The sequence below is a fragment of the Pongo abelii genome, chromosome 8 (assembly GCF_028885655.2).
Source record: "Pongo abelii isolate AG06213 chromosome 8, NHGRI_mPonAbe1-v2.0_pri, whole genome shotgun sequence".
Taxonomy (NCBI): Eukaryota; Metazoa; Chordata; class Mammalia; order Primates; family Hominidae; genus Pongo; species Pongo abelii.
In genome coordinates this window covers 38,299,038-38,326,167 of record NC_071993.2, presented here as the reverse complement: position 1 = coordinate 38,326,167, position 27,130 = coordinate 38,299,038, and the positions used below count along the sequence as shown (strand labels likewise).

The 27,130-nt window shown below is 42.9% G+C and overlaps 1 long non-coding RNA gene and 1 pseudogene across 8 annotated transcripts in view; one reads left to right on the top strand and one right to left on the bottom strand.

Annotated features, from left to right (window-relative positions):
* Window positions 1–26,690, bottom strand: part of LOC134762035 (uncharacterized) — a 72,781-nt gene extending 46,091 nt beyond the window's left edge. For 3 of the 8 annotated variants that reach the window (XR_010141494.1, XR_010141492.1, XR_010141495.1), the window contains exons 1-6: window positions 26,543–26,690; window positions 25,532–25,700; window positions 17,794–17,929; window positions 8,756–8,810; window positions 3,648–3,790; window positions 966–1,030 (exon numbers count right to left, since the gene is read on the bottom strand). This is a non-coding gene — a long non-coding RNA (uncharacterized LOC134762035). Of the gene's footprint in view, window positions 1–965; window positions 1,031–1,369; window positions 1,493–3,647; window positions 3,791–8,755; window positions 8,811–17,793; window positions 17,930–25,531; window positions 25,701–26,542 lie in introns of all 8 variants that reach the window. The other 5 variants (XR_010141496.1, XR_010141490.1, XR_010141491.1 and 2 more) reach the window with 4 other exon arrangements.
* On the top strand, window positions 2,041–2,834 carry LOC129048481 (ankyrin repeat domain-containing protein 54-like; annotated as a pseudogene).
* Window positions 26,691–27,130: the final 440 nt, after the last annotated feature.

Here is a 27,130-nt window from a genome sequence, read left to right as displayed (position 1 = left end):
CCTATGATCTTGCCACTAGATTACAGTGCTTCCAGGTAGCACACGTTATGAGGTTTTTGCTTTTAACAAACCAATAAAAAACACAGGCAAAAAAGGCATAGGCTATTAAAAAGTGTGAGAAACACTAAGAGAACCTTAATCAAATAACTAAAAATATTATGGAAAAGTTATTGAATTCATTAGCAAATTTACTCTAACTCTAAATTTTCATTGAGGGGTAGGTTATATTACTCATGATGCAAAAATGTTCATTTTAAATGTATTAACATAAATACCATTCATATGGTTTATCATGTTTAAATGTTCACTTAAAGCAATCCAGTTAAAGTTATGCTTGCTAGTTGATTGCAAAGTAAATAGTCATCCAAATAAAACAGTAAAACGTGATGTTTTTCACTGGTGGATGCTATTTTGATGTGAGCATTTGATATACACCAACAGATGATCATAACAAATTGCTTATTTCTTTCCTCATTATATAAAGGCGGCTTCAGGATAGAATAGTATTAAGGGCAAAGAAGAGTTTGTAATCTAATGTCATTTCAGTGATGCATCAAGAAAAAAGCAGACAACAGGGGCATCCTGGTGAATACCAATTTTAACAAAGGTGATTAAGAGAAACTACTAGTTTAAAAAATCTTCAATTAAATCTCTAAGGTCCACCAGGGCTTTGCAATAAATTTGTAAATAAATCCCCAAATATTCATGCTGAAAGTTTAAAAGAAACGATAGCTGATAATTAAAGAAATATAACTTTTCCTTAGCTTTGCAATAATCTAGAAACAAAGAGTGTTTCTAATATTTAGACAGACACTGCAAAGCACCTTACAAGGAGAGACATGTAAGGATGGCACAATTCACCAGCAGCCCTGGGTTTGTCCACAGTACCCTCGTAATAAACAGTAACTCCACTGTGTAAATGCTCATGAACAAAGTATTAAAGGACTTTTCCAGTTTAAACATACCGTATTTTCTTTCAGACAATTCTTCAATTTTTTATGTAGATCAGTGATGCACCCATTCCACTTCTCTGAAAATTGAGCAAAAGTTGATTCTCAATGATACGTCCCTATGTCAGAGCAGCATTAACAAATAATGACTTATATCCTACATTTTACATCCTAACAGTCCATATCATTTTACTGCTTTCCAAAGAATTTTTTCCAAAGAATTTTTCCCTTTTTTGGTGGTTCTTAGAATTAGTTTAATGCAGGATGGGTGCAGTGGCTCATGCCTGTAATCCCAGCATTTTGGGAGGCCGAGGCAGGCGGATCACCTGAGATCAGGAGTTTGAGACCAGCATGGCCAACATGGTGAAACCCCGTCTCTACTAAAAATACAAAAATTAGCTGGGCATCGTGGCAGGCACCTGTAATCCCAGCTACTCAGGAGGCTGAGGCAGGAGAATCGTTTGAACCTGGGAGGCGGAGGTTGCAGTGAGCTGAGGTCGAGCCGTTGCACTCCAGCCTGGGTGACAAGAGCAAGATTTCATCTCAAAAAAAAAAAAAAAAAAAAAAAAAAGAATTAATTTAATGCAAGACTAAAAGAGAAGTTTTAAAGTTTAGTACCTCTTTTTGGCCTTTAAATTTCTGAAAAGCAGAAGGGGAGAAAAGATAATCAAATTAAACATGATGAAAGGGAGACCACAATAAGGAGGTCTCCAGGGGTCTTTTAGCAAACTTTCTAAAACATGTCTTAGCTGTGTGGAAATAAGACTTTACAGTGGCCAGGTGTGCTGGTGCAGGCCTGTAATTCTAGCACTTTGGGAGGACGAGGTGGGTGGATTGCTTTGAGCTCAGGGAAACATAGTGAAACCCCCATTTCTACCAAAAATACAAAGAATACAAAAATTAACCACGCCTGGTGGGGTGCGCCTGTGGCCTCAGCTACTTGAGAGACTGAGGTGGGGGGATGGCTTGAGCTTGGGAGGCAGAGGGTGCAGTGATCTGAGGTCGTGCCACTGCACTCCAGCATAGGCAAAAGAGCAAGACCCTGCCAAAAAAAAAAAAAAAAAAAAAAAAAAAAAAGCCAAAGGGTGCCTGGGGCCTCTTCTCCTTCGCCGACTTCAGGTCTGCACTGGGCAGCTGCGCTGGGCCAGTAGACCCCCGGGGCCCAGTCCTCACTGTGCTACCTGCATGTCTGGTGGCAGTAGGACACAGAGCTATACCAGGAACTGTGCTGCAAGATCCCTGCTGGCGACTGAGGCACACTGCCAGGCCTCACTGCTGGCTCGGGCCTATGAGCAAAGAGGTGCAGCTCTGAAGAGACTGAGGGATCCCAATGCCAACGATGCCAACGACAATGATGTGGATAAAGTGCGGCAGCTGCTGGAAGATGGCATAGATCCCTGTGCAGCTGACAAGGGCCGCACAGCTCTACACTTTGCCTCCTGCAATGGCAATGACCAGATTGCCAGACTGCGGCCTGCACCAACCACGATCCTGTCATCACCACACTGCTACGATGAGCGGCCCAGTGGATGTCCTGGACAAAGCTGGCCATATGCCTCCACACCTGGCCAAGTCGAAGCTGAACATCCTGCAGGAGGACCACTCCCAGTGCCTAGAGGCTGTGTGACTAGAGGTCAAGCAGAGCATCCCTATGCTGAAGGAGTACCGGAAGCACCTACAGTGACGTGAACAGCAGGAATGGCTGGACCAGCTCTGCAACCAACTCCAGATGACCAGTACCAAAAAGCAGGTGGATGAAGTGCCCGACCTCCTAGCCTGCTCCATCTCCCTCAGTCTTTGGATACAGAGCATGGAGGAGGTAGCAGGAGAGGCTCCCTGCCTTCTTGTCACTGCCCCCACTAGTCTCTGAGTACAAAGAAAAAGCCCAACATCTGGGACTTGGAAGCTGCACTTGTCAGGTGGAGATCTTGCCATCATCCCCAGATGCTTTGGGGAAGAGATGCTCTCTCCACAGCCTCAAGGCCACTCCTGGCCACAGTCTCCAGCATTTCTGTGGACCAGGACCACAGCTCCCAGCTTCCTTCTCCAGCTCCTGCAGTACTAGGCCAGGCTCTGCAGCCTCACTTCAGCTCTGCAGATCTGCACTGTCCCAGCAGACCTCGCTCACCCCATGGCCTCCATGGTGCCCTCACCAGACCCCAGACCCTTCTGTATGTTTCTTCCCAGCCATGGGCTTGTTGCAGTCACCAGGTGTGGCCTAGGTAGGCACCCTCTGGCCAAGGGGACTGCCATGGGGGCTGTTGACTGACCCTGGGCCTCTCACCAGCACTTAGATTTAGATATGTCACCAGACTTTCGAGGAGACACTGCAGCAGGTGTCTCTGGTTGGTGGGAGAGAGTTGGTGAGGCCTAGACCTTAAAAATAAGGTTTAGAGAGACCCCAGACCTTAAAAATACAAAGTTAAGAAGGACCCTAAAGCAAAAAATCCCAAGTGTTTTTCTCCCAATCATTAAAACACCAGGAGGGTGTAATGGTTTTGCAGCCTAGGTGTAGTATTTTGTAGTCTAGCTGTAGTAGACTGATAGTGGCCCCTCAAGATGCCCATATCCTAATCCCAGGAACTTGTGAACATTTACCTTATATGGCAAAAGGGGCTTTACAGATGTAACAAAATTAAGGATCTTTGTCAGGGAAGATTATACTGGCTTATTTAGGTGACAAGTTGATGTACTCACCCTGATGCTTATAAGAGCAGAGCAGGTATAGCCGGGTATGTTGGCTCACACTGTAATTCCAGCACTTTGGGAGGCTGAGGTGGGTGGGTCACAAGGTCAGGAGTTCAAGTCCAGCCTGGCCAAATGGTGAAACCTCATCTCTACTAAAAATACAAAAATTAGTTAGGTGTGGTGGTGGGCACCTGTAATCCCAGTTACTCAGGAGGCTGAGGCAGAGAATTGCTTGAATCCGGGAGGTGGAGGTTGCAGTGAGCCAAGATCACACCACTGTACTCCAGCCTGGGTAACAGAGCAAGACTCCATCAAAAAAAAAAAAAAAAAAAAAAAAAAAAAAGCAGAGCAGGTGATGGGAGAATGGTGAGAGGTTTAGTGATAGAAGCAAGAAATTGGAATCATTCAAGGAGGGCATTAAAAGTTGAGGAGTTCAGGCTGCCAGAGCCAGGAAACAAATTCTCCCACAGAGCTTTGGAAGGCACTGACCCTGCTCCCACCTTGACTCAGTGGGAGGGACTTTAGAATTCTGGCCTCCAGAACTGTAAGGGAATATATCTGTGCTGTTTTAAGCCACTAAATTCTGGTATTAATAATTTGTCGCAGCAGCAACAGGAAGCTAGTATTGTATTGAAGCCTCAATATCCACCTGAAGAAGGTTTCCAGTCAGGTAAGCAGTCCTCTACCCAACCCCCAGAAGCAGACATTCCTTTGTTGTGGGTCATAGACAGGCAGAAGGAAGCACCCCCTCATGGCAGAGGCCTGCCCAGGAGAAACCCAAGGGAAGGCACTGCCAGGCCTGCCCCTCTACCAAGGCCTTTGACGGTGACTTTTTCCAGATGATCAGGGTTAGATTGTTAACTCAAGTAATGCCATTGTAGCAGCTTCTACCATCTCATGCTCCTTCCAACTCCTGGGCCATTAGAAACATTCCATTCTTCAAAAGCTAGTCTAACCACAATGCTGACTTCCTTAGCCACTCTAGGCAACAGGTAACAGCAAAATTTTCCACGCTCAAGATAGCCTTAGACATTACCCCCGCACCACTAAGGCAGAAAGAGCATATATCTACCATAGCCTGTAAGGAGAGAATGGACTCTGGTGCTGGCTGGTGTTCCCCTCCACATGTTTTCTTAATAAACCTGTGTTGCTGTTGAACCACTGGTTCTCCTCCTTTACCCCTACCCCTTACCCCAAATCTTACATTTTTGGTGCCAAAACCTAGGATAGGGATTGGTTTTCAAAAGGGTGAGTCTTTCCTTGCAACCTGGAAAGTAATGGGCAGTGGCAGCTTGTCCTGGACTAACTTCCAGTCCCTGAGAGGAGACTTCCCATTCCCAGCCCCATTCCCTGTCACTTGACCTCTCCATTACCTTCCTCTTTTTCCCCCTTTCTCTGCTAGGTGGCTCCAGCAAGGATCTCTCCCATTGCAGGACATTTCATCCATCACCAGTCACCAGTTGTTGGGTGAGTCTCCCCTTTTTTCCCATTCCTGGAATCCTCTCTTATTCTCTGCCTGGAAATCCTGGCACTGGGTGAGAAGCTTCCCAGGTCACCACTGGGTGACTGCAAACTGGATTATCAGGGACTCCATCAGAGTCCTCATCGCTCCATCCTCTGAGAGACAGCCAAAACCTGTGGTGATGCCCCAGCTTCCTGCTGTCCCTCCTCATCCAGAAAATTTGGATTCTCATCCTCCTAACAGCCTTCTTTGTTCTTTTGGTTCTTACTATGGGGCAGGCTCCCTCAAAACCTCTCCATGACACACTTTGTTGTCTCCCTTGCAACCACCAGACCCTAGGTCTCAGCCCTCCCATTAGGCCCAAACGTTAAATTTTCTTTTGTAACATGACCTGGCCCCAGTACCCACTAGAAAATGGTAGTCAACAGCCTGAACAGCAGCTTTGACTATCAAATTCAACGAAATCTTGAAAATTGTGTCCACTGCAATGGGAAGTGGTCCAAGGTTTCCTATGTTCAAGCTTTCACTTACTTCCACTCCTGACCTTCCCTTTGTCAGTATTGCACCCCTTATCAGGCTGTCAACAAACCCATTAACAAAAGGAAACTCATTAGCCAATTCCACAGCTAAACAAGCAGCCCTTAAGCCCCTACCCCTACTACCTGTTTCCCAGCTCTACAGCCCTCATACTCACAAGAAGAAAGCCATTATCTTTCTTTGGCTGGGGCCACAAACAAGGAGGGCTGGTTCTTTCTAGACAGTAAGCTTGTTTTGTCCATGTCCCAGATAAAATCCATACTCACTTACATTCACAGCCTCTTTCACATTGGCTATCGTCCTCCGCTTCAGCTCTTATAACCCCACCTGCAGTCTCCTGCCATGGCCGCCACCCTTAAACAACTCACTCAGGCCTGTATGATTTGCAGCCAAATTTCTTTCAAGGGGGCACTCAGACCACCCACGTAGCCCACAAATCAAGCTAGAGGCGACCTTTCAGTGTCCAGAGACCAGGACCAACCTCGCAAATTGATTTCACTCATATGCCTCCTGTCAAGAAACACAGATATATCCTCACCCTGTCCACCACTTTCACCAGGTAGATCGAGGCCTTTTCCACCACCACCAAGAGAGCCAAAAAGGTTACCTCAATCCTCCTACAACAAATTATCCCAAAGTTTGGACTGCCCACAACCATACAGTCTGGTAATAGCCCTGCCTTTATCTCAAAGGTCACTCGATAGGTCTCCAAGGCCTTAAACATCTAAACATCTTAAACGGATCCTTCACATTCCTTACTGCTCCCAACCATTGGGCAAGGTACAGTGGGCCAACACTCTTCTAAAACAACTAACTAAACCCTCTCTGAAAGTTAAGCTTGCCTGGCCCATGCTCTGCCCACTGAGCTCATAAGGCTGAAAGCCCTTCCCTGTCAGCCACTAAACCTAAGCTCCTTCGAACTCATGTATGGGCAGCCTTTCATCCTACATAGTTTCCCACAAACCACAACTTCTCTCACTGATGAAGTCTGGCCCAGCCTACATCTCAGCTGGGATCCCCTCAAGAGAATATGCTGATGCATTTCCCTCCAAACCAAACTCTGGCATGCAACTCACAACCTTCCCCCTCTAACCTGGAGACTGGGCATGGGTGGCTGAATCTCCCACTCCATTACAGCCTAAGTGGAAGGAGCCTTATCAGATGATAGTAACCACACCCACGGCAGCCAAAGTTAGAGCCTAACACATTAGATATACCACTCCAAATCTTAAAAGGCACCTCATTCCCATCTCTCCACATCCCCCACAGTTCTAACTAAGTGTGTTTCATTTCCCACAGGCATAACATCACTCTGACTAACCAGAGTCCCAGAACCTCCTCTGAAAACTGCTGGCACATGTCACTATCATTTTTTAACTTCCAATCCTTTCTTTCCCATCTTGTCTAGGACCTCAACTGATACCCACTTCCAGGCCCTATAAACACCCCAGCTCACTTCTCAACCTAATACAAGAACTATGACTCCAAGGCACATTTCAGGATTTCACCCCAACCCAAATTTTTCTTCTCCTTTTGTTTACTCTTTTTACGGGAACCTCTTCAACCCAACAGCTGAAGCCTCTTGTCAATGTCACCCACCAACTATTAAGGCAAACAAAATCCTCCTTGTCCTCCAATTGCTGGATTTGTATGTTGGCCTGAACCCAAGGTTCCACTGTTGTTCCAGCCCATCTAACCACTTGGACCAGTTCCAGTATGAGTTTACACCTTACGTACTCAGCAGATCCGCTTCCAAGGTTCCTTTCCTCCTCAATCCATTAGATCCAGCCACACCGTCCCACAAAGGGTCATACCTTATCTCAGACTTATAGCTTTGGACTCCAACTTCTCCAGCACCAAGCAAAATCTGTCAGGCTCTCTATTTGGGGTCTTATATCTACTTAAACCAATTTGGCCAACCCTGCCTTTCTTTGCCTCAACCACTCTTTTACAAACCCCTCTTAAAGCACCTTTCTTGGGGTCTCCCCAAAATCCCACTGCTAGCACTTCCTCAATCTTCAGCTTTCTCAAGACCACCACAACATTCAAATCAATCATAAAATTATCTCATCCAACATCTGACCAAGCCTATCTGTTTCTCTGGAACCCCATCCATTACCACTACATTTACATCTCCTTCCTCCCCTACTCCTTTATTCCAGCGCTGCCCCATCATGCACCAAAATAGAAGGCTTTCCCTGGAGAGACTGTTTGGACACCCCTACCTGTCTTCTTCTTCTTTCTGTCAACTCCTCCACCCAACAGTGGGTACTCATAAACAGCACCCACTTCTTTCTCTCTCTCCAAAACCAAACACATTTCATTTTCTCACCAACTTACGCCCATTACCAATCTTTCGCTGGAGCTGTCCTTGTCAACTCCTATTCAGTATGAAACAAAGAAATAGTTTTTCAGGACATATACCAAGAAAATCCTGAAAACGTGTCACAGTTGCAATACATTTACAGCAGCTGTCTGTTTTTCATTAAAACAAAACAATAATTGAGTCAAAATATAATGTTCTAAACTAAGGAAAAGTCTCCTTAATTTCACAATAGATTCTAAAAGCACTACTACATACCAGAATCTTTTGTGGGTTCAGTTTTTACTCTGACGCAGACACAACTACAAGTAGAAGTAAGCTCTGATAAGTCATGAGATGGTAAAACCACTCCCACAGCATTCACATACTCTGGATCTCAAAGTGTAACATCACTCAGCTGACCAAGGTGAGTGCAAAACTGACCCAGCTGAAAACTGAAATGTTTATTTCTTGCATAAATAGCAGGTGTCAATTAGTACTTTAATTCCAATCTATCTTTTGTGGACAAAAGTACAACAAAATACTAAAGAAGAGCCTATTAACTTACAAACCTCACTCTAAGGCTTTCCAATTCACAGTGTCACCAATCCCCCCGGCTTTACCTAAGAACACTACCATTCAGAAATACCAAGTCAAGGAGGGCAGGTTCATAAGATCTCCAGATGATTTTCTTGCCTACTGAACTTTGAGATGCATGACATAAGGCCTTTTTAGTATTCTTAAATCTAAATACTCTAAAAACTAAAACATTTTGAGGCATGAAAGTTAAACAGCAGTAATGAAATTAGATTTTACCTTCTGCCTAAATATATTATTGACATGTCAGCATCTGTTACCATCACACAACCACCTAAGTACAAAAAAAAGAATTAGATTTTTTTCAGCATTTCAAATATAACTAATATTTCAAAAGGCTTTAAATATAGAATAACGGGGTTGAACTAGGTTTTGCAGCTCTGGTCAAGCACTGCATTAGTTATCAAAGAGTATACTTTTTTTTCCTGTAAGGAAGACAAATATGAATGACAATTATCTCACAGCTTTTCATCTCTTCTCCCACCTGCACCCTCTTTTAATAAAAAAAGCTCTTATTTTTGTCAGTGAGAGAAATACAGAAACATACCATTTCTCTAGTTAAGATAAAATACATAGAATAAGACTCTGCTGATGTATAAATGACAATATAGTTTGGTTTTTTTTTTTTTGGAGACAGGGTCTCTCACTCTGTTGCCAAGGCTAGTATGCAGGGACATGATCACAGCTCACTGCAGCCTCAATATCTCCCAAGATCAAGTGATCCTCCCACCTCAGCCTCCCAAATGGCTGGAACTACAGGTGCAAGTCACCACTCTCAAAGCTAATTTCTTTTTCTATTTTTTGTAGAGACGGAATCTTGCTATGTTGCCCAGGCTGCTCTTGAACTCCTGGCTTCAAGGGAGACTCCCACTTTGCCCTCCCAAAGTGCTGGGATTATAGCCATAAGCCATTGTACCCAACCCTAGATTGCTACTAAGAATTTGTCTGGCTCAGAAGACCTGGAAAGGAGTGACTGCTAACAGAAATGAAGTTTCTTTATGCGGTGAGAAGTACATTCTGAAATTAGTAGTGATAGTTGCATAACTTGCAAATATACTAAATACATCGAATTGTACACTTTAAAATGGTAACTTTTCTGTTATGTGAATTATACCTCAACTTTAAAACTGAAAAAAAAAGGAAAACAGAAAGTCTCTGACTCTCCCCTCTACCAAATATTGATGAAGATGTAGAACAACTACAGTTTTCATCTCCTGCTGGCAGTAATGTAAAATGAAAGGATTGCTTTGAAAACTGGTTTGGTGATTTCTCAAAAAGTTAAATCTATAACTACTAGATGATCCAGCCCTACCAATTTGAGGCATTTACCCAGAGAATCTATGTCCTGATAAAGACTTGCACACAAATATTCATAGCAGCTTTCTTTACGATTGCCAAGAAATGTAAACAACCCAAATGTTTATTACCAGCTGAATAAGCAAACTAATAGTGATTATATCATAATGTAGACAAAAACTGAAATAATTACACTAAAAAACTTCTGCACAGCAAAAGAAACAATCAGCAGACTGAACAGACAACCAACAGACTGGGAGAAAACCTTCCAAACCTGTATATCTGACAAAGGACTAATATCTAGAATCTACAAGGAATTCAAACAAATTAGCAAGAAAAAAAATGAAACAATCCCATCAAAAAGTGGGTTAAGGACATGAATAGACAATTCTCAAAAGAAGATATACAAATGTCCAAGAAACATATGAAAAATGCTTAACACCACTAATGATCAGGGAAATGAAAATCAAAACCACACTGCAATACCACCTTACTCCTGCAAAAATGGCCGTAATAAAAAAATAATGTATTTGGCATGGATGTGGTGAAAAAGAAAGAGTTTTACACGCTGGTGAGGATGTAAACTACTAAAACCACTATAGAAAACAGTGTGGATGTAAACTACTAAAACCACCATAGAAGACAGTGTGGAGAATCCTTAAAGAACTAACAGTAGAATTACCATTTGATCCAGCAATCCCACTACTGGATATCTACCAAGAGGAAAGTCATTATACAAAAAAGATACTTGTACACTTATATTTATAGCAGCACAATTTGCAATTGCAAAAACATGAAACCAGACCAGATGCCCATCAATCAATGAGTAAAGAAACTGTGATATATATATTTATATTTATATATATATATTTATATATATTTATATAAATATATATATAAATATATATACACACACAAGCACATATATATACACATATATACATAAATATCACATACATATATATATTTTATATATATATATATATATATATATATATATGATGGAATACTATTCAGCTACAAAAAGGAATAAGATAATGGCATTTTGAGCAACCTGGATGGAATTGGAGACTATTATTCTAAGTGAAGTAACTCAGGAATGGAAAACCAAACATCGTATGTTCTCACTCCTAAGTGGAGGCTAAGCTATGAAGATGCAAAAGCATAGGAATAACCCAATGGACTCTGGGAACTAGGGGAAAGGGTGGGAGGGGGGTGAAGAATAAAATAATACGCACTGGATACAATGCACATTGCTTGGGTGATGACTGCTACAAAATCTTAGAAATCAACACTAATAACTTACTGATAGAATCAAACATCACCTGTTTCCCAAAAACTTATTAAAATAAAACTAAATAAATAAATAATTTTCAAAAGAATAATTAAAAATAAAATGAAAATGAAAACAAAATATCTAGGTTAAAAAACTGTATTTCAGTTAAAACAAATACTTTTGGGGGGACAAAACTCTACTACAAAATTATTTGTTGTTTATTGTAATTAAAAAGACAGATAAAATACTTTTTAAAATGAAAAAATATAAAGTAAAAGAAAAGATAATAACAAATGTTGGTGAAGGCCATGCATGGTGGTTGTTTTCCAAAGTGGTTATAGCAGTCAGGCATGGTGGCACACACCTGTAACTCCAGCCCTTTGAAAGGCTTAAGCAGGCAGATCACTCGAGTTCAGGAGTTTGACACCAACCTGGGCTACATGGCAAAACCCCATCTCTACCAAAAAATGCAAAAATTAGCCAGGCATGATGGCATGCACCTGTTAAGTCCCAGCTACTCAAGAGGCTGAGATGACAGTGTCAATTGTACCTGGGAGGTTGAGGCTGTACTGAGCCATGTTCATGCCAGTGCACTTCAGCCTGGGCGGCATAGCAAGATACTGTCTCAAAATAAAAGCTGGTGAAAATGTGGAAGAATTGGAACCCACATACATTACTGGTGGGAACATAAAATGGTGTAATCAATTTGGGTGTTTCTTTTCTTGTCATTTGATTTATTTAACAAATCAAGATAGAGTCTCTCTATGTTGCCCAGGCTGGTCCTGAACTCCTGGACTAAAGTGATCCTCCCACCTCAGCATCCTGAATAACTGAGATTATATAGATGTGAGCCACCACACCTGACTGGTGTAACCATTTTGGAAAACAGTCTGACAGTTTCTCAAAGACAAAATATACGGTAATCACATAATGCAACAATTTCACTCCTGAGTATAAACCTAAGAGAAATAAAAATATATGTTCACATAAAAACTAGTAGATGAATCTTAATAGCAGCATTATTCATGATAGCCAATAGGTAGAAACAACCCAAATAACCGTCAACTGATGAATGGATAAACATGGACTATTATTTAGTTCTAACAGCAAAGAAATACTGATACGCACTATGACATAAAGAAACTTTGAAAACACTTGTGCTAAGAGGGAAAAAAAAGCCAGCCACAAAAGGTCACGTATTGTACAATCCTATTTCTATGAAAGATCCAGATTAGGCAAATCTATAGTGACAGAAAATAAATCAGTGGTTGCCTATGAAGACACAGGAACAAAGGGGAAGTAGAAGATAGTGGCTAAGAGGTGAGTATTTCTCTTCAGCATAATGAAATGTTCCAAATGTGATTGTGGTGATGGATGCATAGCTCCATGAGTATTCTAAAAACTACCAAACTTCTTTCTTTCTCTCTTTTTTTCTCTCTCCTCTCTTTCTCCCTCTCTTTCTATTTTAAGACAGGGTCTCCTTCTGTCATCCAGGCTGAAGTGCAGCACTGCCATCTCTGCTCACTGCATCCTATGCCTCCTGGGCTCATCTAAAAACCACTGAATTGCTTTCTTCCTCTCTTCTCCTCTCTCTCCTCTCTCCTTTCTCCTCTCCTTTCCCCTCCCGTCTATTTCTCTCGCTCTCTTTCCATTTTGAGACAGGGTCTCCTTCTGTCACCCAGGCGGAAGTGCAATGGTGCCATCTCGGCTCGCTGCAACCTATGCTTCCTGCGCTCAGACAATCCTCTGGCTTCAGGCCCCCAAATAGGTGGGACTACAGGCATGAGCCCTCATGCCTGGCTAATTTTTGTCTTTTTCTAAAGGGGTTTTTCTAGAGGGGTTTTGCCGTTTTGCCTAGGCTGATCTCCAATTCCTGAGCTCAGTCCACACGCCTCAGCCTCCCAAAGTGCTAGCATTACAGGTGTTAGCCACCATGCCCAGCCTGAATTACATACTTTGATAGATAAATTGTATGGTATGTGAATTATATTGCAGTAAGATTGTTATTAAAAAGTGAAAATAGGGGGTTGGGCACAGGTTGTTCATGCCTGTGTATAATCACAGCACGTTGGGAACCTAAGGCAGAAAGATCACTTGAGGCCTGGAGTTTGACACCATCCTGGGAAACACAGCAACATAACATAAATATCTCTACAATAAAAAAAAATTAGCAGAGCATGGTGGCAAACATCAGTAGTACCAGCTACTCAGGAAGCTTAACTAGGAGGGTTACTTGAGCCTAGGAGGTTAAGGTTGCAGTGGGTCATGACTGTGCCACTACACTCCAGCCTGAGTGACACGGTGAGACCCTGTCTCCAAAAAACAAGACACAAACCATGAATAGACAAAAAAGAAACAGAGCTAATAAGCCAACATAAGGAAAGTTGTTGAAATGTGACAAATAAATAAAAATAAAGTAATATGAGGTTTTTTATCTATTAAAAATAAAGAAAAAATAACTGGTTAAGTTATAATACCCTGTACTGGCAAAGATACAGTGAAATGGGCACTTTATTATACTGTTACTGGTGTTTAACTTTCATATAAGCCTTCCAGGGTAAAGCTTGGCAATTTAAAAAAAAAAAACAGTTTCTCACTATACTGCCTTCTCCAACTCCTCTCCTCAAGCAGTCCTCCCATCTGGCCTCCCAAAGTGCTGGGATTATAGCTGTGAGGTGCCCAAAGGCTTTGCAATTTACATCAAGAGCAGTAAGAATGTTCATGCCCTGTAACTCACAGTAATCTAACTTTTGGAGATATCTTTGGAGACAATTCAACCTAAACAAACGGTCATATACACAAATGCAGTGAAAATCTGGGAATAACTTAGAGTGGTTAAGTGAAATAGGGAAAAGTTATGGGGAATTAATCCATAGTATTTACAGCCTCCTAGTAAAAAGTAAGTTTATGTTAGCTGCTACTTTTTTTTTTTGAGACAGGGTCTCACTCTGTTGCCCAGGCTGGAGTGCAGTGGCCTAATTATGACTGAGTGCAGTGGCCTAATTATGACTCACTGCAGTCTTTGCCTCCCTGGGCTCAGGTGATCCTCCCTCCTCAGCCTTCCAAGTAGCTGGGACTACAGGCAGACATGACCACTCCAGGCTAATTTGTTTTTTTGTTTTGTTTTGTTTTTGGTAGAGACAGGATCTCTCTGGGTTGCGCAGGCTGCTCTCCAACTCTTGGCCTCAAGCAATCCTCCTGCCTTGGCCTCCCAAAATTCTAGGATTACGTTGTGAGCCACTGCACCCAGCCAGCTGCTATTTTATTATTATTATTATTATTATTATTATTACTATTATTATTATGGTAATTCCACCCAATTAAAAATTATTTGCCATTAAAATGTCATTGTCAAGTCCATAGAACAGTATGTGTCCTACAGTATAACTGTATTAATAAAAACATAAACAGTTGTCCCTCAGTATATGAAGAAGATTTGTTCCTGCCCCCAATCTCTGTGTATACCAAAATCCACACATACTCATGTTTCACAGTCAGCCCTCTGGAACCCACATGTAGGAAAAGTCAAAAAATTAGTTGGGCATAATGGCAAGCACCTGTAGTTTCAGCTACTTGAGGGGCTGAGGTGGGAGGATCACTTGAGCCTAGGAGGTCAAAGCTGCAGTGAGCTGTGATAGCACCACTGCAGTCCAGACTGGAAAACACAGTGAGACCCTATCTCAAAAAAAAAAAAAAAAAAGGTTAGAAATTGTAATGAGGTATGTTGGCCAAAATTCCATACAAGCAAAGTATAAAGTAATGAAGCAAATGGTGATAAAATAGAACAATTAGCTTTCTGTAGTTTATGACAATGATGGCAAGAAAAATGCAAGACACAGAGAAGAAGAGCAAAGAATAAATTAGGGAGGCATTCTAGGTGTTTAAAAGGATGACACTGGCCATGTTCATACAGCAGAAGTATGACACAATATGACATAATTGGTACAATGTACATTATTCCAGTTGATGAATACCCTAAAAGTCCTGACTATGCCACTGCATAATCTATTCATGTAAAAAATTACACTTGTTCCCCAGGAATTTACACCAATAAAAAAAGAAAGTGGCTGGACACGATGGCTCACACCTGTAATCCTAGCACACTGGGAGGCCTAGGCAAAAAAAATCCCTTGAGTGCAAGAGTTCAAGACCAACCCTAGCACCTTAGTGAGGCCCCTATCTCTACAAAAAAAATTTTAAAATTAGCCAAGTGTCATGGCACTCACCTGTAGTTCCAACTACTCAGGAGGCTGAGGTAAGAGGACTACTTGAGCCCGGGAGTTTGAGGGTGCAGTGAGCCATCACTGCATCAATGAACTCCAGCCTAAGTGACAGAGCAAGAAACTGTTTCTTAAAAAGAACAAATAAGGACACTGGAATCCGGGTCCCTTCCATCCTGAGGTGTCTTCAGAGCACCTCTCTCTGCAAATGAATAAACATTATCCTCCAACTCCCTACAGAGTGGAGCAGAAGGAAAACAACCTCACCTCATTTATGGGCTGCTTGGGAGGCCTGGACAGTCCAATAAACAGCTTCTTGCTGATAAAGCAATCGAGAAATGACCCCAGTTGAGCTAAGGAAAATTTGGTTCCTTCTTTTGATTCTCAAATGGCAGGGTAGGGAGCAAGCATGGTGGCTCATGCCTGTAATCCAAGTACATTGATAACCTGAGGTGGTAGGATCACCTGAGACCGGGAGCTCAAGACCAGCCTTGTCAACATCACAAGACCTTGTCTCTCCCACTGCAAACCTTTTCTTTTAATTAGAGTGCAGTGGAGCATGCCTGTGGCTGCAGCTACTTTGGAGGCTGAGGTGAGAGGATCACCTGAGCCAAGGAGGTTGAAACTACAGTGAGCCATGATGGCACCATTGCACTACAGCCTGGGTGACAGAATGAAGCTCTGTCTCAAGAAAACAGACAAAAAAAAAAAAGAACCAGAGAGATGGTATCATGAGAAAAACTCAACAAGCCATTGTGAGCTTGAAAGTGGGCAACAAGCAAAGAATGTGGGCAGCCTTTATAAACTGCAAAAGAAAGGAAAGAGATTCTCTCCTAGAGCCTCCAGAAGGGAACGCAACCCCAACAACACCTTAATTTCAGCCCAGTGAGACCCATGTGGGACCCTGATCTCCAGCATTGTAACATAATAAATTGGTGTTATTTGACACTCCTAACGTGTGTAGTCATTTGTTACAGGAGCAACTGGAAACAAACACATTCACTCATTCAATTAGAAAATACATGTTGAGTTACTACTCCATGTCAGGTACTCTGTAGTTACTGGGGATACAGCAGTGAACAAAACAGGCTCACACTGTACCAAACTTAGTAGAGTTCACTGAACTGATAAGAGGTCAGGTGCAGTGGTTCATACATACCTGTAATCTCAGTACTATCGGAGGCCAAGGTAGAATGATAACTGAAGGCCATGCATTTGAGAACAGCCTGATTAACACAGTGAGACCCTGACTCAACAACAACAACAACAATAAAAAAAAGAACTGATCAGAGAAGAACCTGGGAAGGTACTACTAGTACAGATGAAAGGATTGTTCTTCAATGGATTAGGAGAATGGTACTATTTTGTTTTCTTCTATTTTGTTTTTCCTCGGCTAAAGATTAAAAACTTAACTACAGCATTTTATGCTCTATAAAATAAGACACAGAAGCATCCATGAAGACTAAATGATGGGGGAATTGGAGAGTGACCCCTCAGTTCAGAGTTGTTCAATTTCAATAAGAGAAATCCAACTTAATTCTTGTCTTAACTGAAACAAATCTGTCACAGAAAGACAAATACTGCATGTTTTTATTTGTGAGTGGGAGGTAAATCATGTGTACATGAGGGTGTGCAGTGCAGGATGACAGACAACTGAGAATTAGAGGGGTTGGAGGATGGGAGGAGGGTGGAAGATGGGAAATAATTGATTGGGTACATTATTTTGACTGATGAATATCCTTAAAGTTTTGGTTGTCACTACACAATCTACTCACATAACATAATTACACTTGTATCCCATAAATTTGTACAAATTGAAAGAGAAAGAGGCCGGGCATGGTGGCTCAGGCCCATGATCCCTCACTGCTCTTTGTTAGGTTAAGGAGTGAATACTGCTTGAGCCCAGTAATTGGAGACCAGCCTGGGCAACACAGGGAGACCTCACCTCTAAAAAACAAACAACAAAAAAACAAAAACAGACACAACAAAAGCCCAACACACAAAAAGAAGATAAACTGACCCAGGAACCAAGAAGCGAGGACTGCCAAGCAGCTCAAAAATTCTATCAGTGCCCTTTCCTTCCATCTCTCCATCCTGCCCGCCACAATGCGGGCTTCATCCTCAGGCCCTCATGGCGATAACCACCCTCCTTACCCAACCCCATACTCATGGCTGGTCGACTTCCTCAGCTGCAGCAGCTGCACCTCACAACAAAGCTGTCTAGAAAGAGAAAGTCTGGTCCAGGAACCAAGTTCTCTCCCTGGAGCAAGTTTGCCTCATGCCATCCTTGCACCAACAACTGTGGCCAAAGAAATTAGATGCTAGTTGAAAAATGTCAGCCAGCACATGCCTTCAATTTTAGCAATTTGGGAGGCTGAGGCAGGAAGACGGCTTGAGCCCCAGAGTTCAAGACTAGCCTGAGTAACATAGTAAGACTTCATCTTTACAAAAAATCAAAAATTCACCTGGCATGGTGGCATTTCACCTGTGGTCCCAGCTATTCAAGAAGCTGGGCCAGAAGGATCACTTGAGCTGAGGAGGTCAGGGCTGCAGTGCACCATGATTGCTTCACACACTCCAGCTTGGGCAATAGAGAAAGACCTTGTAACAAAAAGAAAAACAAAAAAGAAAAATGTCGGCTAAGCACAATGACTCGTTCTTGTAATCACAGCATTTTTAAAGGCTGAGGTGGGAAGATTGCATGAGCCCAAGAGGTTGAAGCTACAGTGAGCTATGATCCTGACACTACACTTTAGTCTGGGAAACAGAGTCAGACCCTATTTCAAAAAAAAGTTTTTTTTAAATAATAAATACATAATTTTAGCCAGGTGCAGGGGCTTATGACTGTAATCCCAACACTTTGGGAGGCCAACGCAGGCAGATCACTTGAGCTCAGGAGTTTGAAACCAGCCTGGGCAACACAGCGAAACCCCATCCCTACACAACATTTTAAAAATTAGCCAACCATGGTGGCATGTGTCTGTAGTCCCAGATACTTGAGAGGTTGAGGTGAAAGGATTGGTTGAGCCTGGGAGGCAGAGGTTGTAATAAGCCGAGATTGTGCCACTGCATTCAAGACTGGGTGACACAGCCAGACCATGTCTCAAAACAAAAAACAAAGAACAGAACAGAAAAAAACTATAAGCATGCACTACCACGTCCAGCTAATTTTTTTAACATTTTGTGAAAATGGGGTCTCGCTACTTTGCCCAGGCTTGTCTCAAACCCCTGGCCTCAAAAGATCCTCCACTCTTGGCCTCCCAATACCCTGAGATTATGGGCATGAGTTTGGCCAACCCAAGCATGTTAAATGTATCAGATAAACTTCATTTGTCCCTGTTTCTCAATTCCCTTGGAATGCACAGCAGTCTGGGATATTATTCAGCAGAGGTTTAAGCAGCATGTTGTCCTGGCCACCACACTCTGTGTTCAGCTTCCATAACACCCACACTCCTGCCTGCTCCATTGGCTGGGCTGGACTTTCTTTCTTGGGAGCCATGTGGCAGTAAAGCACAGGCCCCAGATCCTCCTTGAACCCAACCCCAGATGCCATCTCCAAACCTTGCCTCTGCAGTTTGCCAGCTCTACTTCCTCCACCCTCGGTAAGGTCTTCTTGAACTGATCTATACTCCCACTAACAAAAGCCTTATGGAAGGGCTCTTGGTGCTATGGGTTTTATCCTGCACTTAGGATTGCCAGATTTAGAAAAATAACTCTAGGATGGCCAGTTAAATTTCTATTTCAGTTAAATAACAAATATTTTTTTGGGGACACACCTATACTAAACAGTTATTTGTTGTTTATATATTTAAAAAGACAGTAATGAATGGTGAAGCCTGGGTGCAGCCTTTAAGATGATTCAAGGGCATTACATTTATTGTGCACTTTATTTCTATTATTATTACATTATAATATATAATGAAAGAATTATACAACTCACCATAATGTAGAATCAGTGTGAGGCTTGAATTTGTTTTTCTGAAACTACATGGTCCCATCTGGGGGTGATGGGAGGCAGTGACAGATCATCAGGCATTAGATTCTCATAAGGACAGAGCAAGGTAGTTCCCTCCCATGAGCAGTTCACAATAGGATTTGCACTCCTATGTGAATCTAATGCCACCACTGATATGACAGGAGGCAGAGCTCAGGCGGTAATGGAAGTGATTAGTAGCATCTGTAATTACCAATGAACATTTGCCTGCCCGCCACTGCCTCACCTCCTGCTATGTGGCCCAGTATCGGTCCAGTCCAAGGCCCAGGATTAAGGACCCTGCTGAAGTCCATCCAAAAAGATCCATACCACTCCAGTCTTGACAGCCATCTTTATCACTGTAGTGGTCAAGAGTAACAGTCACTTAGTTTCCAGGGCATGTCCCTCAGCTGGCAATTCATCACAATCAACAGCAAGCGGTAGCTTGATTCACTGTGAGGTTGTTTCCTGTGAAACACCAGCAGTCCATTTCCCATTGGCAAGGAGGTCAGCACTACTCCTTGAATAACCAAACCTATCCTCAAATCCCATCTTTGTGGGTCTATCTATTGGTTTCCTTTTTGGCATCAATTCTTTACTTGTCAGATTCCAATTAGGATACATAAAGCACTCAAAAGTTTAAACTGGTAAAAATTTAATATTAGGAATTATTAATTATAATGGGGGCAGCATAATGAGGAAATGGCTAACACAAAGTAAAGAGAACTCTAGAGAATACAGGACTAGCAGAGGCCAGGCATGGTGGCTCATGCCTATAATCCCAGAAATCGTGGAAGCCAGGGCAGGAGGATTGCTTGAGGCCAAGAGCTTGAGAACATGCTGGGCAACATAATGAGACCCTGTCTCTACCCACCCCCCCAAAAAAAAGGATTAGCTGGGCATGGTGCCCCACACCTGTAGTCCCAGCTATTTGGGAGGCTGAAGTGGGAGGATCACTTGAGCCCAGAAGGAAGAGGTGTCAGTAAGCCAAGATTGCACCACTGCACTCCATTCTAGACAATAGAGTGAAACTCTGTCTCCAGGAAATATTAATAAGAGAGAGAAAGAGTGATAGGGAAGGAAAAAAAGAAAAGGAAGCTGGCTTCTCCAGGTTTTCAGATAACAGTCTGAGAAAAACAGGAGAAAGGGCGCTATAACCACAAGGGTTGGGACCACCATCATTTTATGATTGTCACTTTCCACTGGATGCTTGATGCATCCAAGAAGGAGACTGCATGTCTCTAGCCATCTTTATCTCCCATTTAGGGAAGATCTTTTAATATAGAAGTGTGAGTAATTTAAACACTTGTGGGAAGGAACTAAAAGAGGGGCACAGGTTAAAGATACAGATGCTTCTCTGTGCTCTTCATGTCCCTAATGGCCAGGGACTTGTCCCTCGTTGGCAATGAGTGTCCCCATCTCCTATTTTACAAATAACTCAAAAACCATCACACCATCTAACACAAACCTGTGCTCTTTCTTCTTTCACTCATGTTATAAAGTGCTATGCAGCCAGAGAAAAAGAATGAAATCATGTCCTTTGTAGCAACATAAATGTAGCTGGAGGCCATTATCCTATGTGAAATAACCTAGGAACAGAAAACCAATACCGCATGTTCTCATTTATAAGTGGGAGCTAAACTTTGGGTACTCATAGACATAAAGATGGCAACAATAGACACTGGGATGACTACAGTGGGGGAGAAGGGAGGAGGGCAAAAACTGGAAAACTGCCTATTGGGTACTATGTTTAGTACCTGGGTGATTGGATCATTCATACCCCAAATCTCAGCACCATACAGTATACCCAGGTAACAAACCTGCACATGTACCCCCGAATCTAAAACAAAAGTTGAAAAAGAAAAAAATATATGCATGCCCTAAGAGAAAAAAAGTAAAGAAAATGTTAGCTGGGCACAGTGTCTCATGCCTATAATCCCAGCACTCCTGAGGTGGGAGACTTGTTTAAAGCCAGCAGTTTGAGACCATCTCACTGGGCAACACAGTGAGAAGCCATCTCTACAATTTTTTTTTTTTTAATTAGCTGAGTGCAGTTGCATGCATCTGTAGCCCCAGCTACTCTGGTGGCTGAGCTGGGAGGATTGCTTGAGCTCAGGAAGTCAAGGCTGCAGTGAGCTATAGTCACACCACTGCACTCCAGCCTGGGTTATAGAGTGAGACTATGTCTTTAAAAATGAATAAAAGAGAAATAAAATGCTAATCCCCCTCTTGGGATCTCTTCTCCTGCCTTCCCTGGAACCTCACTTGTCAGTTCTTCCTCCCACTTTCCTGTATTTCTAACCTGTGGCCATCTTAGTTCCCTCCCACAAGTGTTTAAATTACTCACACTTCTATTTTAAAAGACCTTCCCTAAACTCAAGGTGTCCCCTGCTTTAGGCCTCCAGCACAGCCACTGAGCCATCTGCTCCCCCTGGTGCCTTCTCCACACAACAGCCTGAGTGATTAATCTGATCATGTTACTCCCCCATTTACATTGTTTCTCCTTGCCTCGGGGATTAGGTCCAAACTCCTTACCAGTTCTTGCCCTGATCTGCCAAGTAAGGCAGCCTTACAGCTTGCCCCTCTCCATTTTATATGCTGTGAAGTCCAACTGAGCATCATCTGCCCCATGAATGCCCAAACTGTCTTTTCTGGAAGACTCTGTAGTAGATGATCCCCTTTGCTTATTATACACTTCCCTTTAAACCTTTACTCTCTTCTTGGCTAGCTTTGGCTCACTGTCACTTGCCTGCTTTGGCATGACCTCTTCCTGGAAGGCTTCCTTGACTCTCTAGATTCTCAGAAGCATGAAAGCTGAGGTTCCCCTCCCATGAATGAATGAATGGAGATTAAGGTGTGTGTGTTATTCATCCTTAATTCCTCATTGCTTACTTAGCTCAGCACCTGGCACAAAACAGTTACTCTGATGGCCACAGTAATGACCCCTAAAATGCTTATGTCCTAATCCCTTCCAAGCTCACAAGGGCTGGTTGAGTTTTTCTCACGATGTAATCTTTCTGGTTCTTTCTTTGTTTTTTGACATGGGGCTTCATTCTGTCACCCAGGCTAGAGTGCATTAGTGTAATGATGGCTCACTGTAGCCTCAACGTCTTGGGCACAGGTGATTCTTTCACCTCAGCCTCTTAAGTAGTTGGGACTACTACTTAATTACATGTGCCACTGAACTGTAATTTAAAAAAATTGTTTTTTGGTAGAGACAGGGTCTTGCTATGTCACCCAGGCTGATCTTGAACTCCCAGCCTCAAGTGATTCTCCCACCTTGAAAACTTGCCCTTCTTATGTGGTAGGATTATAGGTGTGAGCCACCATGCCTGGCCCCTACCCTGCATTTTGATAACCCAAAAAAGCCAAATTGTTCTTAGCTGAACTAGGATCATTTCTGGATTGCTTAATCAGCAAGGAGCTGTAAAATGAAACACTACAAATCTACCATCTGACAGTTCTGGGAGCTGGAAGCCCAAACTAGGTCTGTTAAGGCTAAAGTCAAAATGTCAGCAGGGCTGCATTCCTTCTGGAGGCTCTAGAGAGAAAGTGTTCCTTTGGCTTTTCCAGCTTCTAGAAGCCATCCCCATTCCTTGACTCATCTTGAAGTTGGCCCTTGACTTCAAAGCCAAAAGTGAATGAAGCATCTTCAAATCTCCTTCTCTGATCTCTGCTTCCATCATCACATCTTCTCCAATTCTGAATCTTCTACCTCCCTCTCTCTCTTGTAAAGATCCTTGTGATTGCTGAGCATGGTGACTCCCACCCATAATCCCAACACTTTGGGAAGCCAAGGCAGGAGAAATACTTGAGGCCAGGAGTTTGAAACTAGCCTAGACAACATAGTGAAACCCTACCCCTATAAAAAATTAAAAATAAATATTAGCCATACATGGTGGTGTGTGCCTGTAGTCCCAGCTACTTAAGAGGCTGATGTGAGATGATCACTTTAGCCCAGGAGTTTGGGATCAGCCTGGACAATGTAACTAAATCCCCTCTTTACAAAAAAATATAAAAATTAGCTGGGCATGGGTGACATGCATGTGTAGTCCCAGCTACTTGGGAGCTGAGGTGGAAGGATCGCTTGAGTTCAGAAGGTCAAAGCTACAGTGAACTATGATCACATCACTGCACTCCAGCCTGGGTGACACAGGGAGATTCTGTCTCAAGAAAACAAAAGAAAAGAAATATATATTTGGTCTCTGTCCCTGGCACACAGCTTCTAAAGCTCTTATGAAGAGGTGACAGGAGCATCTTTTGTTTTAATATGTGGTCTTAGTCCAGGTTTCTAACACAAGAGCCTCTAAGAACTTTGGGATCTCCAGCATGATAAGAATGCATCTGGGGATGTTGTTCAGATGACTGAGTGGCTGCAAGCTCCTAGATTTCTTCAGTAGGAGGGCTGGTTGCTAGAGGAACCAACCACATGATTAGAGGCTTGGAAATTTCAGCCTCACCCATTGAAATCCAGGAGGCAAGAGGGGCTGAAGATTGACTTACCACCAGTGGCCAAATATTTTATCAACCATGCTTGCATAATAAAACCTCCATAAACACCCTAAACAACAGGGTTTGCAGAGCTTCTGGGTTGCTGAACACAAGGAGGTGCTGGGAGGGTGGCATGCCCAAAAGAGGGCATGGAAGCTCTGTGTCCCTCCCGACATACCTTGCCCTGGGCATCTTTCTCTTTTTTTCGAGACAGGATCTGGCTCTGTTGTCCAGGCTAGAGGGCAGTGGCACAATCTCAGCTCACTGAAACCTAAGCCTCAATAGCTCAAGGCAACCTCTCACCTCAACCTCCCTAGTAGCTGGAACTACAGGTGCACACCACTGCACTGGGTTAATTTTTTAAAAAAAATTTTGTACAGACAGCATTTCACCATGTTGCCCAGACTGGTCTCAAACTCCTGAGTTTAAGCAATCCTCCCACCTCGGCCTCCCAAAGTGTTGGGTTTACCAGTGTGAGCCCCTGCATCCAGCACGCACATCTCTTTCATTGGCTGCTTTGGAGATGTATCCTTTACAATGAACCAGTAACGGGAAATGAACTGGCCAGATGTGGTGGCTCACATCTGTAATCCTAGCACTTTGGGAGTGTGAGGTGGGAGGATTGCTTGAGCCCAGGAATTTGAGGCCAGCCTGGGGAACAAAACAAGACCCCATCTCTACAAAAAAATAAAAATAAAAGAAATTAACCATATGTGGTGGTCCAGGCATGTAGTCTCAGCTACTAGGGAGGCTGAGGTGGGAGGACCACTTGAATCCAGGCAATCAAGCCTGCAGTAAGCTATGATTGCACCACTGCACACCAGCCTGGGCCACAAAATGAAACTCTGTCCCTCAGAAAAAAATAAAATAAACTGTTTTTCTGAGTTCTGTAAGCTGTTCTAGCAAATGATGAAAACCAAGAAGGGGGTCATGGGAATCCCTGATTTGTAACAGGTTGGTCAAAAGTACAGGTGACAACATAGGACTTGCCATTGGCATCTGAAGTGAGGGTAGTCTCGTGGGACTGAACTCCTTACCTGTGGGATCTGCACTAAGTCCAGGTATCATCAGAATAAAATTGTGGGATATCCAGTTAATATCCAGAGCATTAAAGAATTTGGTGTAGAAACTCCACACACACATTCAGTCGGAAGTGTGTGTGTAGAGAGAAACACAGGCTTTTCTTTTACCTGCCTACCAGCTTAACTGCATAGGAGAGGCAACACACGGTGCTCATGAACAAAGCAAGCATTAAAGTCAGACCAGACTCAACATTTGACTCAGCCTTAATATCCATGAGAGCTTGGGCAAATCACTCTTTATCCCCAAGTCTTCATTACTTCATTCGTAAAATGAGAATAACTGTAATACCTACCTGTGCTTTTGTGAGGAATAATGAAATAATACACTTGGTGTTACTGTGATTATTATAACTATTTCAAACTATTTGACAAGGACAGTGATGGATGATAACATCAAAAGATCAGAAACTGTAATGAGGTCTCTGGAGAAATTCCATACAAGCAAATTACTGTCTCTGCAAAGCATTCTTGCCACACTTAATTCACCATTCCCTGAACAAAACGTGCCATCTTGATTGTCCAGGTCTTTCTAGTGCTGGCTTCTTTGCCTGGGCAGCTCGCTCCATCCAAGCCCATTCCCTATCCCTCCACCACTCCCTTCCCTCCCAACTCTCACACAACTTTTCCTCATCTTTCAGGACTCAGATTCAATGTCACCTTATCTGGAAGCTTCTCTCACCCTCCAGAAGAGCTTCCCATTGCACTTGATGCACGCATTATTATTTGATCGTTTTTGAGTTATTGTCCAAGTCTTTTTCTACTTGAATAGCATGTTGTCCAGTCAGTCTCTCTTCCTGGACTCTGAAGTCTTTCATTGTAAATCCAGCTGGAAGTGACAAAAAGACATTCATTTTTAAAAAAAGAGGGATAACACAGACAGATATCAGTACTTAAAAGTTTTAAAACGGTATGTGAAAATTAAAATTCAAAGGCTTCTGGGGAACACTTAGGAGGGAAAGAGTTACTGAGAATGTTATAACGGGTTAATTTTTTTTTTTGAGACAGTCTCATTCTGTCACCTAGGCTAGAGTGCAGTGGTGCAATCAGGGCTCACTGCAGCCTCGACCTCCTGAGCCCGAGTAATCTCACCTAATTTTTACTTGGTTTAAGAAACTCAGTCTTGGTTGTGTGGGGTGTCTTATTCCTGTAATTTCAGCACTTTGGGAGGCTGAGATGGGTTGATTTCTCAAAGCCAGCAGTTTGAGATCAGCCGGGGCAACATATTAAGACCCTGTCTCTACCAAAAAAAAAAAGCAGAGTGAATTTGTGGAAGACAATTTTTCCACAGACTGAGGTGGAGGGAACGATTTCAGGATGATTCAAGTGCATTACATATATTGTACACTTTATTACTATTATTATTACATTGTAATATATAATGAGATAATTATACAACTCATCATAATGTATAATCAGTGGGATCCCTGAGCTTGTTCTCCTGCAACTAGACTGTCCCATCTGGGAGTGATGGGAGACAGTGACAGATCACCAGGCATTCGATTCTCATAAGGAGTATGCAACCTAGATCCCCCACATGCACAGGTCACTAGAGTCCACACTCCTGTGAGAATCTAATGCCTCTGCTGATCTAACAGGACATGGAGCTCAGGTGGTCATGTGAGTGATGGGGAGGGGCTGCAAATACAGATGAAGTTTCCCCTCACTCACCTGCTGCTCACCTCCAGCTCTGTGGCCCTTTAGAGACCCCTGCTCAAGTTCATTCGAAAGGATCCATCCTATGCCACTCTTCAGAGTCATCTTTACTGCCAGAGTGGTCAAGTGTAGCACCCCTTAGCTCTCAGAATATGCCTCAGCTGGCATTTCATCACAATCAACAAGTGGTAGCTTGAGTCATTTTGAGGTCATATCCTGGAAATCACCAGCATCTCATGTCCCATTGGCAAGGAGCTCAGCACTCCTCCTTGGATAACAAAACCCATGCCCAAATCCAATCAGGAGACATAACTCACTCAAATGTTTAAGTTGGAATGTGTGCAGTGGCTCACACCTATAATCCCAGCACTTTGGGAGGTTGAGGCTAGTGGATCACTTTGACCTCAGGAGTTTGAGACCAGCCTGGGAAACATGGTATCTCTACAAAAACACAAAAATTAGCCAAATGTGGTGGCACATACCTGTAATCCCAGCTACTTGGGAGGCTGAGGCAGGAGAATCACTTGAGCCTGGGAAGTGGAGGTTGCAGTGAGCTGAGATTCTGTCACTGCACTCCAGCCTGTGTATCTATCTATCTATCTA